This window comes from Onychostoma macrolepis, chromosome 03 (assembly GCF_012432095.1).
Source record: "Onychostoma macrolepis isolate SWU-2019 chromosome 03, ASM1243209v1, whole genome shotgun sequence".
In the NCBI taxonomy this organism is placed as follows: domain Eukaryota; kingdom Metazoa; phylum Chordata; class Actinopteri; order Cypriniformes; family Cyprinidae; genus Onychostoma; species Onychostoma macrolepis.
In genome coordinates, this window is record NC_081157.1 from 15887170 (window position 1) to 15900061 (window position 12892).

At 35.8% G+C, this 12892-nt stretch overlaps 1 protein-coding gene across 5 annotated transcripts in view; it reads left to right on the forward strand.

Moving 5' to 3' along the window:
* Positions 1-12892, forward strand: part of prkcab (protein kinase C, alpha, b) — a 183283-nt gene that overhangs the window by 65848 nt on the left and 104543 nt on the right. The window lies entirely within an intron of this gene.

Sequence of the window (12892 nt, forward strand, 5' to 3'; positions counted from 1 at the left end):
TGTGTGTGTCTGCTGTGAGGACAGCTGCTTGTGGTTTGCCGTAGATGAGCACCGGGGGCCAGTAGTGGTCAAATATGACCTGTTGGCCCCTGCATGTCCCCTGAGTGCTGCTTACTCAGACATCCAGAAAAACCCACTCAAACTCAGCTATGTGTGTTTTCTTTTAACCCTTCAGTAGATTGGCCTCACATTAGCCTTTAAACCACATTAGGAAGAAGCTTATGAGTGGTTTACATGCTTGTTGTGGTTGTTTTAATGGGTCCAAATTGCAGCCAAGATTGAAAGTACAGGCATGAATGATTTCAGGCAGTATGTTCATCATGACAGCTGGCAGACTAACAACACGATCCTTTCTGTTTGACTTTACCTTACCTAGTACCTTTACCTTAATCAAGAGTAAATTTGTGAATCATTCATTATTTTTAAACTTTCTCCTTTTCTTTGGATTGTTTAAAATGATAATTCACTCCAGAATTAAAATTGTGATCATTTATTCATCCTTTTGTTATTCCAAAAATTGTGACTTTCTTTTTTTCTGTGCAACACGAAAGGAGAAATTATGCAGACCATGAAGTTTGCTCTTTTCCATAAACTGAAAAATTATACTTAAGCCCGTTTAAAATAAAATAAAATAAATTACCTAATCAATGATGTTGGTTAACATAATATATTTACCATAAATAAAATCTAAATTAGCTATAATATGAAAGTATAATTAAATAGAAAATGAAGGCAAAAAAACATTCTGCTAGTCAATGTCTAATTTACAGTACTTAATTTATGCAGATTTATTGATCCAATTATAATGTTTAGTGAGATACAGTATCTGTTTAAAATATGCATCATATTTTCAAAACAAAAGAAAAATAAAGCTAGCCAGAATGTGTTCTGCACATCAACACTTTGGGGTCAAGGGAAAATACTATTGAAACAAAACTGTTTCTTTTAATTGTTTCTGTGGGACTGTTTTTCTTTTCTTTTCTTTTCTTTTCTTTTCTTTTCTTTTCTTTTCTTTTCTTTTCTTTTATCAGCTTCAAAACAAACAAACAAACAAACATAAAACAGATATAATTTTCATCCTGAGGTTGCATTTCTGAGGTATTCTGAGGTTGCATGTTGGCTTTATGTAAGGAAAAGACTAAAACTTAAGATGTTGTTTAATAATCTTCCCCTCTTATAAAATATTAAAGAATAGTGGAAATCAGTTTGATTTGATGATAAAACAGCAATCTGGGCATTCTGACAAAGGTCTCTCAAATACATGGGTTTGGAAAGACAGAAAATTTTATTGGTGATGTGAATGCAGTCCATTCCTTTATCCTGGATTTTGTCATTTTTTTTCTCAGTTTCTTGGAGAGGTTGGAGACTCTCTGTGTGTTTGAGATTTTGTGTGAGTCAGAGGGTCAGAGCTGCTGATCTCATAAGCTCTTCTCCTCCTGGTGTGAGCATGTGCTCCATCATGACCCTAAAGCTGCATCCATCCAGCCCTGCCATCATGGGCTTTCATTTGAACACTGCTCATTTCACATCTCTTTTCTCTGTTGCCCTCGCGCTTCATCTTTCTTTAGCTGATGCTCAAACCCTCAAGACACATGGATAAAGCATCTCCACTCTCATTTAAAGCTGCAGTGCGCCATTTTTTTGCCACCTTCATTTTTGGAAGAAAAAATGTGAGTGAGTTGCATGTGCAAGAATTTGCCGGCTCTGCTAGGGTGTTGTGGGTGGCTGATGAGTGTTTTTATTCCATTGTGTTGAATTTATGAGTATACACTAGGTCTTACGTAGGAACTTGGTAGGCGTAATAACTTTCCTTTTATTTTCTTCTATGAACTCACTTGGCCATGACCACCTGTGGAACTGTCACCTTAGATGTCTGTCCTACCAACTTTTTTGACTTTTTTACTGTGCAAAACACAGAACAAAACACATTGGTACGGTTTACTGAGTGGTTTTTAACACATTACTTTATGTGGTTGCTATGTAGATAAAAAAAATGCCACTACCAACTCTATATTTTGGTGTGTAGATTTGGCAAGGACAACTTCCTCAACGTAAGTATACATGATCTGTTTTTTGAGCACCCTGAATGCTACATTTGACTAAATCTGTTCTGATGAAGAAAGAAACTCATCTACATTTTGGATGGCCTGAAGATTCATTTTTCAGTGAACTATTCCTTTAATGTGTGTGTATATATATATACAGTGCTGTCAAAATTAGCACATTTTTTCAGTTCAACGCGTTAAAATTATTTAACGTGGTTAACACAGGGGCGGAGCCAAGGGTTGGCCACCCCACTCATAACTGCTATTTCTGTCTCTTTTTTCTTGACAAGAAGTGTATTTATTCAAATCGCAGAACGTCTTTACAAGCACATCAAAGGGTAAACGTTTCAGACACGCGCTCCAGCTTCACTTCAAGTCAAACAAGTGCGGAAACGGTCCTGTGCTTGGAGTGCTCTTCAATTGCTTGCACAAAGGTGCCGGTGCGTGCTGTAGCCTGTAACCTGTAGCCTGTCGCCTGTCGCCTGTATATTTTCATATCAAATCGTGAAAGAAACTACGAGCATGCAATGTCGTGGTCAGTTAAGGCATGAAGTTACCAAAAAGGCGATTAAAGCTGCCGTGAAACTGTACATGCATGTAATATGTTATATATGAGTCACATTTAAGAACATGTCTCTGAAATGGTTTTCAGAACTGTCCTGGAGCAGACTCAGTCTCCCTCATCTAACACACCCGATTCAACTCGACAGCTCATTAAGACCTTAAGTGGGTCAGAAAAGGTATAGAGAGTTGAGAGAAAATCCGATGCGTGTCAGACCCGCGTCACGTTCAGCAGTGACATCTCTTAAAGAAATAGCAGCCAAAATAATCTAATAACCAGCTGCTGTGATATCTGTTCATCAAGAACAAAAGAAAAAAAGTGGAAATCAATAACTTTTATAGCTTTAAGGATTCATCTGTATTTAGTTTAGAATTTAGTGTTTGATAACTTTATAAAGTTTCTGCATATTTCTGCTGAGGGGCACAGGTAAATATGACATTTATTATAATGGGTTTATGTGAAGACTGTTTTAAGTTCACTTAATTTAGAAGTTATTTTTAAAGTCTAATAAATGTTAGCTAAAATTGAAAGCTCTTAATAATGTAATGTTGAATAATGTTGTAGTCAATGGTTAAATATTAGGGGGAATTGTTTTTATAGGGAAATCAGTATTAATTGGTGTCAGTGATACTGGCCTTCAGTCATAAAAAGATGCCATTAAACAAATATTAAAAATATACTGTCTTTATGTTGTTTGTACATTAATTTGAAGATTAAATGTGAAATTATTGCAATATAAAAGTATATTTAAAAATGTTAATGTTAGGTGGTATTAATCGCGATTAATTTCAGAAAAAATGTGTGATTAATTAGTCAATTTTTTAATCGATTGACAGAACTAATATATTATATATATATATATATATATATATATATATATATATATATATAGATACATATACAATATATATACTGTGTACTAAATTACTGCTAAAGTACTAAATGCACCTGTAATGTTCTGATGGATCGATTATTCTCTGTTCAGGGACAAGAGAAAATGTTTTACCATCCACAAGGATACACATTTGACCTTTGAACTATACAGAATTATATCTGTCATGTTGACCGTCGTCCGTCTTGCATCTATGTTCATTGCCATTGCAAACATGTTCTTGTGCCAAAAAGATAGTAAATTTGTTATTTTCTTAATGTTGTGATTTTGTACAGAAGCATCTGTCTGAGGTGAGCTTCAAACAGATCTACAGCGTTGTGCGTCACAATCAGATCAGTGTGTTTCTGCATCTGACGTTTGCAGCATTTCATAGGCGGCTTTGATTTTCACATGTGGATTAAATTGGAACAAATGATCTGTCAAGTCCCCAGTGATTCTCTGTGTATTTCTGTCTCCAGAGTCTCTGAACATATTGATATTTTCATTACTGGTCTCCACTGGGGCTGGACGTTGAGCATCTTTCAAGTCATTAGTGAGAACTGTTTATACATGAACACTTTGAATACACACACTCTCTCTTGCACTTGGTTACATAGTGTTCTTTCATAGGCTGCTTAAAATAACAACATGCATGATATGATAAATGATACTTTTTAACATTATGCCGTCTCTCTGAACCCCCCTGCTGCTGCTTACAGTTGTTTTTTTAAAGGGATAGTTCACCCAAAAATGTAAATTATGTCATTAATTACTTTTTGCCGAATCTGTCAACAAAGTCAAGTCAGTTTTATTTGTATTGCTCTTTTTGTATATTTTGAAGAAAGTTGGTAACCATACAGTTGACGGTTGTGATTTACTTCCATAGTATTTTTTTTCCATAATATGGAAGTCAGAGGCTTGTTTAGTTACCAACATTCTTCAAAATATCATCTTTAGTGTTCAACAGAAGAAAGAGATTTATACATGTTTGGGACAACTTCAGAGTAACTTCAGGGTGAACTAACATGAACAAACAATAAACAATTGTATTTTTATTAACTAGCTCTCATGTAGTCTGATTAGCATTTTACAATAATATCTATTTATCTTCATGTCTTATAGTCAGACTAGAGCTGGGCAATGACAGAGTTTACATTCTGTGATAACTAATCAAGCAGTTGAGATTTGCTATATAGTTTAAGTCTATACTGTATGTAAGCGGGTTAAGTTGCATATACTTATATATTTAACTTCATATATAGAGCGTTGTGATGATAAACTTTTCATTTTGCCTTTGATATAAACAATTGAGATATTATGTAATCACCAAAACTCAGCAAAGAACTGCACTACTATACAGTTACTGAAAAATGTGATATTTTGATAATTATTTCTAAATGAGACTCCCTGAAACAAAATCAACCAGAATCATGAGATTCCCTTCTGTACCTATTACTAGAAAAGCTAAGCTGTTTTGACTACCTCTGAGCTACTGTTCAACACTGGTTGCATAAATCAGAAGATAAAGGAGGCAAAGGATCCTATAGTCTAATTATTGCGATCCGGAATACTGCACTTTTCCCAGCGTGTCATTAACTCTGAACTTTTGCTTTTTCTCAGCTGTGAAGTCATAGTTACGTGATCGTTCTCCTCACTGAGGCAGAGCGGTCTAATTGACATGACAAAAGAACGATGTGATTTCACAAGTACTCTTTATTCTCTCTTCACCTCACTGCTCATGTTCAGATGGAGCTCTGGCCTCTCAATTTAAAGAAGATTTTACACAGATCTAAGACCAGCTCTGTTTAGTCAGCTCTCATGTAGTTTCTTCCTCTGACAGCACATCCATGAACCGCTGGAAAGAATTTGCTTTATCTAACAAGCTAAGTCTGATTGCAACTTCAGGGAGCAGGCATGCACCTTTCATGTTTTATACTACATTATAGTAGATGTTTTATCAGTGCCTGATTCTTTTTGAGATGACTCTTCCATAGCAGTATGATATGCAGATGTGTAATTGCGTGGGTTAAGCATGCTCCTCATTAAGGGTCTTGATGTTTTGTGGGAGGACAGTGTCTGAACTGTTTTTATTTCTCTTTGTCTCATGTAAGGCCTGTAGTGTTAACTCCAGTCTAAAGGTCAGACTAATACATTATCTCAGCTGGCTGAATAAACGTTGACCCAAGTGTGTTGTACGACATGTAATAAGCCGAGCCAAATATCAGTGGTCTGAAATTCACCAGACCCTCCAGTTCAGTCCAAAGACGTCCTGCAGTCATGATTGATCAACGTGCCTTCAGCAGTAACAGCTTGTCATTTATATATGCACAAGTAAATCTACAAACCTCCGCTAAAGTTTTCTGAGGAGTTGCAGGCTTGCAGCATATAGCAAGGGAAATCTACTTCTCATGTCGTCAACAAAAAAGATGAACAAATTAATTTTTTTTCAGGTAATAAGTTAGTATACAGTAAGTAAGCTTTTAATATATTTTATCCAGTGTATGAAGAGTCCTTATTTTTGCATCTACTTCATTATGGACTAAGCCAGGGTCCTTGGCAATACGCGCCTGTGGTGGCATTTCTGAAAAATGATATTACGTATCTTCTTGCAGATTTTTGACATGTTCAAAGTTAAAAGTCCAGTGAGTGGTGCTAAAAATGTGTTCAGATTTATCAGAAACAGATAAATGTGATTCTCGAAAATGTTTTTTTTTTTTTCCAATGCTATTTCACGACCAATTCGTACATATTTTATGAGGTGGCTAATTCGTACAAAATCCTCACTTGTACGATTTTTCTAGACAAATTGCACTGTAAAAAAAAAAAAAAACATTGAGCCAACTTAAAATTTTAAGGCAACCAGCTTCAGCAGATTTTTGAGTTTGCTCAACTTATTTTTGTGGGAGATTCTCAAATTTTTGTTGTATAAACTTGTGTATAAACTCAAAAAAGCTGGTTTAGCAAAAATCGTACAAATTCGTACCAATGAGGTCATACAAATTTGTACAAATTAGCCCCCTCGTAAAATATGTATGAATTGCCATGAGATTTTTTTTTATGTATTACAGCAGTTTGGAAATGAAATGTCCAGTGAGTGGTGTTAAAAGTTTAATGCTCTATTGCATTTGAAAATTAAATGACCAACTACAGTAAACCAGTAGTGTTAACAGAAACAAACATGAGATAAACAATGCATATGCAACAGTGCCTTTTCAAATTGTTTGACTTATGTTTTACTTTACTTGTACCTGAGCACCTTTTTTGCGTAAAAGGGATAGTTCTTGGTGTTTTACTGCCCCTAGTGTTCATTTCAGCTGGAAACTGCAGTGAATTGTATGTGTATGTATGTTTTTGGAGTTTTGCAAACATGTAGGTAGAAGCATGTTTTCCAATGTTGTGGACAGTTTCACACTTTGTAGTTTGTAGCAGAAAAAAACCCTGCATTTTTTAGTGATGTCTCATGTTGCTTTTTTCATCTAATATATGTAAACGATTGTGTGCTACTCTGCTGTCTGTATCTGAACTCTCAGAAAAAAAAGTGCAAAAATTGTACCTTTAAGGGTACAACAGTTTGTCACTGGGGCAGTACCTTCAAAGGGGGACCTTTGTACCTTCTTTAGCCCTGAAGGGTTCATAATAGTACCGTAAGAGCACAAATTAGGATACATGTTACTACTCTAAGGTTTGCATCCTTTAGGGTTAAAGAAGGTACAAAGGTGTCCATTTGAGGGTGCTTCCCCAGTGACAAGCTGATGTCCCCCTAAAGGTACAATCTTTGAACATTTGTTCTGACAATGTAGTGCGTTTTATAGTTCTGCTGGGGGTTTCGGTCACAGCATCCACATACAGACAGATGGAGGTCATGATCACTGTGATTTCATCGGAGCCACACACTCTCTGAGTGTTATCTCAGAGTCACAGCTCATTGACATAATCAGAAACACACTAACGCATTGATGACCCTAAATCTACTCACACAAACCCACCAGCTGAAGAGTCTGACACAGTGAAATAAACCTCCATAATTCCTTAAGCTGGGACTGAACTCCTCATCCATTGCTTGAAAAAAAAGATGGCTTCAGTCGGACTTGATGTATGTTTTACACAGAGTGGCTGGCACACAAACATTTTCTCTTAAGTAAATCTGACTGAATCCAGATGATTTCAGCAGTTTTTAGCTACACTTTCGGGTTTAGCCTCTATTCCATATAAATATATTACCATTACCTTTTGAATGTGAATGTGGTCCTGCTTCTCATTTCCATTTCACAACAAAGTCTGTCATTTGTAAAGTTTACAATAGCACTCCAGTTCTCCTGCTGATTCTCTTACACAGCCCACAGCTTGTTGACAACAGCAAAGTAGCTCTGATGCAGCATTTAATTTACAGAGAACTGAAGCCTAAACCTAACAGCTTTAACAATGCTGTTTTCCTTCCTTGCAGGCACTTCTGTTTCCTTTAGGAAATCCACATTTTGTGTTCTGGAGAAGGTTCCTGTTTACTGGCATGCCTTATTGCAATAAAAGATAAATAAATGCTTATTTCTGGAATAAAGTAAAGCTTGATTTGGTGTGTTGTTGTGGACAGTATGTTGTAATGAGAGTGTTTGGTGGTGTTGTGTGTTTGTGTTGTAATGTGGGAATAGTCTATTTGGAGGTGTTTTAGAGGGGGAGGTGAAGCTCAGAGGAGTTACATAAACAGAAGTGCCACCCTCAAACTGCAGCGACAATAACAGAGACCCAGAGGATGATCTGTATCTGTGTATATGCCAGATCCTGCTGTGCTGTACTTTAGTGTGTGTGTGTAAATAGCTTCTCTCAGCTCTGTGTCTTCTGTCTATCATGGTTAAAAATCGCAACAGCCATTAATCCACTGATTCAACTACAATGATTATTCATGACTATATCGGATGAAGAAATTCTGTCATCATTTACTGACACTCATATCCTTCCAAACCTAAAGTTTCAGCAACCAAATCCATTATTTTGACTTGCAACAATGTGTTCATTGTTCATATTAGTGCGGTAACCATGATCAAACCAGTTATACTGGTATTACCACTGGTTGGATGTCACAAAATTAAATGAAACTGAAAATGAGCCAAAACTGTTAATTTACATAATTTTGTGATTAGTTAAACCAAAATGTCAACTAGCAGTCATTAGAGTATTAGTAGACTGCTTAATATCTTCTATCACTTTATTTTGATGGGTCCGCAACATACAACATACTGACTATAACAAACTTTGCAAGTATATGTCAACTTCTTCTACTAACCCTAAACCTAACCTAACAGTCTACTCTGAGAGACTGAGAATTAATGAGAATTAGTTGACGTTTAGTTGGCATGTAGTTACAAAGTTACTTATAGTTAGCAGAATGTCTAAAGTGGACTATCAAAATAAAGTTTAAACGGATATTAATATAAGAACTGTTAGATATTTTATTGTCAAACTGTGTATTTGTACAAATTGTACTATAGGACTTTTACCAATCAAATTAAATCAGTATCAGCAAAATGCATCTTTGCACTGCTGCATCTGAAGTGGCATTTAAGTGTATTTACACAGACCGTTTCATGCAGCTCAAAGGTGGTCTGTATGCATTTAAACAGTAAGACAGTGTCAGTAGCTTATGTATTTATTTTTTATTTATTGGTCACACTTTAATTTAAGGAATGAAGCATGTGACTGAATTTATGAATGGGTCATTGAATCATTCGCTCAACCAATTATTTCAAAATACTGTGGATTTGTTTGGAACTCGTTTGATTGGTAAAAGAGAAAATGCAAACAATATTGTCTTCAGATCAATATTGTCGTACAATCTTAAATGCAAGTCACTTAATATTAACTTATTGTTTAATGAACGGTTATATAAAATCATTTTGCAGTCGTGCTGACAGGAAAAACAAAATGTTTGGTACCATTTTTGTCCTAAACTGCCGTTAATTTCCGAACATCTTACTGTATGTAAATTTATAGATTTTATATGTACAAAACTTTAACAATTACAAGATTGTAGTAAGCAAAAACATGTATAAGGAGAACATCAAAAATATTGAGAGGTTACTGTGATATAGTAACAGTGGCAACATATTGTGGTGTTCAGAAATATGTGTACGTGAGTATGTTGTTCTATATTTTCTTATGGCCTTGAGTAGGTCTGTCGAGTGGGTTGACTAAAGGAGACACAAACAGCTCACAAACACTGTCCGTTTTTAACATGCATGTGTGAAACACAACACTTCTTATGCCTGGATGCTGTAGGAATCTCTTCTCAGTGATCCTGAGATTTGCGAGCTCTCCCGAGGCATCGGAAAAACACACTTGCATTTCGAACATTCTGACATGTTCCTTCCTGTTCGCTAATAAGTGTGAGCTCAGAAACGCTGCACACATTCCCTCAGGGTCACGAAAAAAGATACAGAACCAAAATGTTTTTATAGACCAAAAGTCAATGTACAAATGTAATTAGGTATTATCAGGTTCAGATACAGTAATGTGGTTCAGATGAGTGCAGGCATTAGTCAATAACCACAGTTCCATGGGTGGTTTAAAATGGAGCACATTTAACAAATTCCTCTTTGAATTATTAATATTATTAGAGCATGTGCTTATCTCATTAGTCAGGCTAAAGAAAGCAACACTGAGGAAACAGACGGCAGCCACCCAAGGGGCATGTTAAGAACAACCTGCTCCGTGGCAGAGTTGGGGCGTGAGCCCAGAGCATCATGGGTGGAGAAGAGCTAAATAAAACCGCTCTAGTGTTATAAGTGTGCTTAATGTCTCAGATTTCCTCTCATTATCCTTCGTCGTTTCTCGGCGGGTTTATCCTCATGACTTTCATACATGATTACAGTCAATCAGCTGAAGCACCTCATGCAGATTCACGAGCGCTGTTTGTTTGTCTCGTCAGTGTCTGTAATTATCAAGCTGTGCATTGATTTGTCAATTACTTCACTTTCAAACACTGCTGTAGTGTTTAAACATGTTTTGTTGTCTTGGTTCATTTGTTTGCCATGTTTGTGTTCACTGTCATGCCTTTGTGTCTGCTGGTGTCCCTTGTGAAAAAGAAGTACACTTCAGAATGCTTTTTTAAAAAGTCCTTAATACTGAAATAATATACTTTTAAAGAATTTATACCATGGTCTGTCTGAATACTTGATTCTGATTGGCTGGCAGGTGTGCATTAAAACCATTTAAAGCACAGATAGTTCCAAGTCGGTTTAATCACTGTTCTGTATTAATGTGCTGCTTTCATTGATGCACACAAACTCACACACACACATCATTCACACAGAGATCGGAGATCATGCTGCATACACACAGAAACATCCAGGAGCAGAGAAACTTGTCAATGCTGCCCTGCAACTTTTATTATAGCTTCAATACTGGATCGCTACATTATATTCATCAGCAACGAGGGCGTAAAATCACTGTTTTTGAAGAAACTAAACTTACAGCTTCATTTTTTGTAGAGAGAGACAAACAGATGCAAGTAATTCTCTCACACAACTTTCATCGCTCTCTGTCTTTCTATCGCTAAATCATTCAAATAAATTCTATAATTCATTCATTCAAATAAATGTAATCTTACCGCACTGCATCATCTCTGTGTTTGATTAGAGACTTAACGAGCCATAACTGATGAAAATGGCCATCATTTTTACCCTTCCAGTCAAATATTGCACTGCGAACAGCTTCAAGTTGTCAATGAAACGTAAATTTGTTTAATGCACAGCTAGCCTTGTATCGTCCCATACATACTAAAGTGCAGACTGAATGGAATGTTTCTGGACACAGCTGCATGATAGTTACAATTAAATAAAAATGTATTATAGTTTAAATGTAATGTTAAGATTTTAGTACTTATATGTAATTTCTTAAGTGCTTCTATTGTCTTTGAAATACTTTGTACTTCTCTAAAGCATGACAAAAGAAAAAAATGTACCTTAATGTTTTGAAACAGCATATTTAAGTGGTGGGAGATCTCTGACCGCTTTCTTTGAACACTTAGTTGTTCTTATAGTTTACTAAACTGAGTTTGACTGAGTTGTTTTTTTGTTTTGTTTTTTCCGTTTCCTCTGTGTGGGCGACAGCACTCATGGAAACAGTTCTTCTGGACTTCTTCATCGTTTGAATCTTTTTCTCTGAAAAATCCAATTTTATCCACATTTCAACACTTAAAGACTTCCAGCTTTTTCTTTAGCAAAAGTAAAAGTCACAACATAAACAGATAGAAAACAGAAACAGCACCAGAGGTCATGACAGAGAGATGTCATTGAACTGACTATCTTTCAGTGCTTCTTTATTTCATATAAATGAAATGAAAAATGTGACTAAGGTGTTATACAAAGACCATTTACAAAGTCAAGGTTAATTTTTCACATACAGCTGAAATCAACTGTATCTCTTCTACACGCAATAACATTACTCACAGTAGCTCAATAAACATTTTCATGTCTTGATTCACTTTTTGTAGCACTCAGTGACTGTTGAAATGCAGCTCTCATGAATTGAGTGTCCAGAGAGGGTTATTATTTGAATGTGAGATGTGACTTGGAGGATGGTTGAGTCATGAAACTGATGCAGCACAGGTTTAGTAATGCAGAGTAGCATTTCACTGACATTTAAATACCAAAATCAGCATCTACCTCTGTTCTTTCTAAATCACATGAAACAGACTCCATGTCTTATTTTCCAGCTGCGTTGTTAAAGTCCCCATAAAAGTTGTATGTCAGATTTATTATCTTTGAAGTCATTAACAGGCTATCAAAAACATTGGTGACTTCTGCTCTGGTGTGTACCCTTGTGAAAAGAAGTGCACTTAATTATATTGATTGTGCATTGATGGTAGTGTACTTCAAATCTTGAAATTGTATTAGAAAATGTACTTGCAGATAGTAAAATATTAATAAAATGAAAGGTCAATAATGAGAACACACTTTCATGACTGTGTTTAAAAGTGTACACTTAAGTATACTGTTTTTTCACAAAGGATTACTCATTTTTTTCCCAATCAAATGCTCTCTTGAATGACAGTAATCCAGTTAGCCTCATAAAAAAAAAAAGCTTTTTTTCTGTTGATGGCTATTCAGAAGTAGCTGTATATTCAAGTCAAGTCAAATCAGGTCAAGTTTTATATTTACCAAGAGAAAATGGTTTACAGAGTTTGAAAGGACCATCATGAATAAATGACATTATGACATTAACACACAAAGACAGTCTTCTGTCGTTCCTCTGCAGATTCACCATTCTAATTGCTGTGGGAATAAAAGAGCCGCCTGATCTCTTAGTCTTCAGCTTCAGTGCTTTAAAACAGCAACCTGAGGGCATCAATTCAAACATGGTTTAATCAGGATGTGATATAAAGACGTTTGGCTTTAAAAAAAATAAGGGACAATAGTGTTG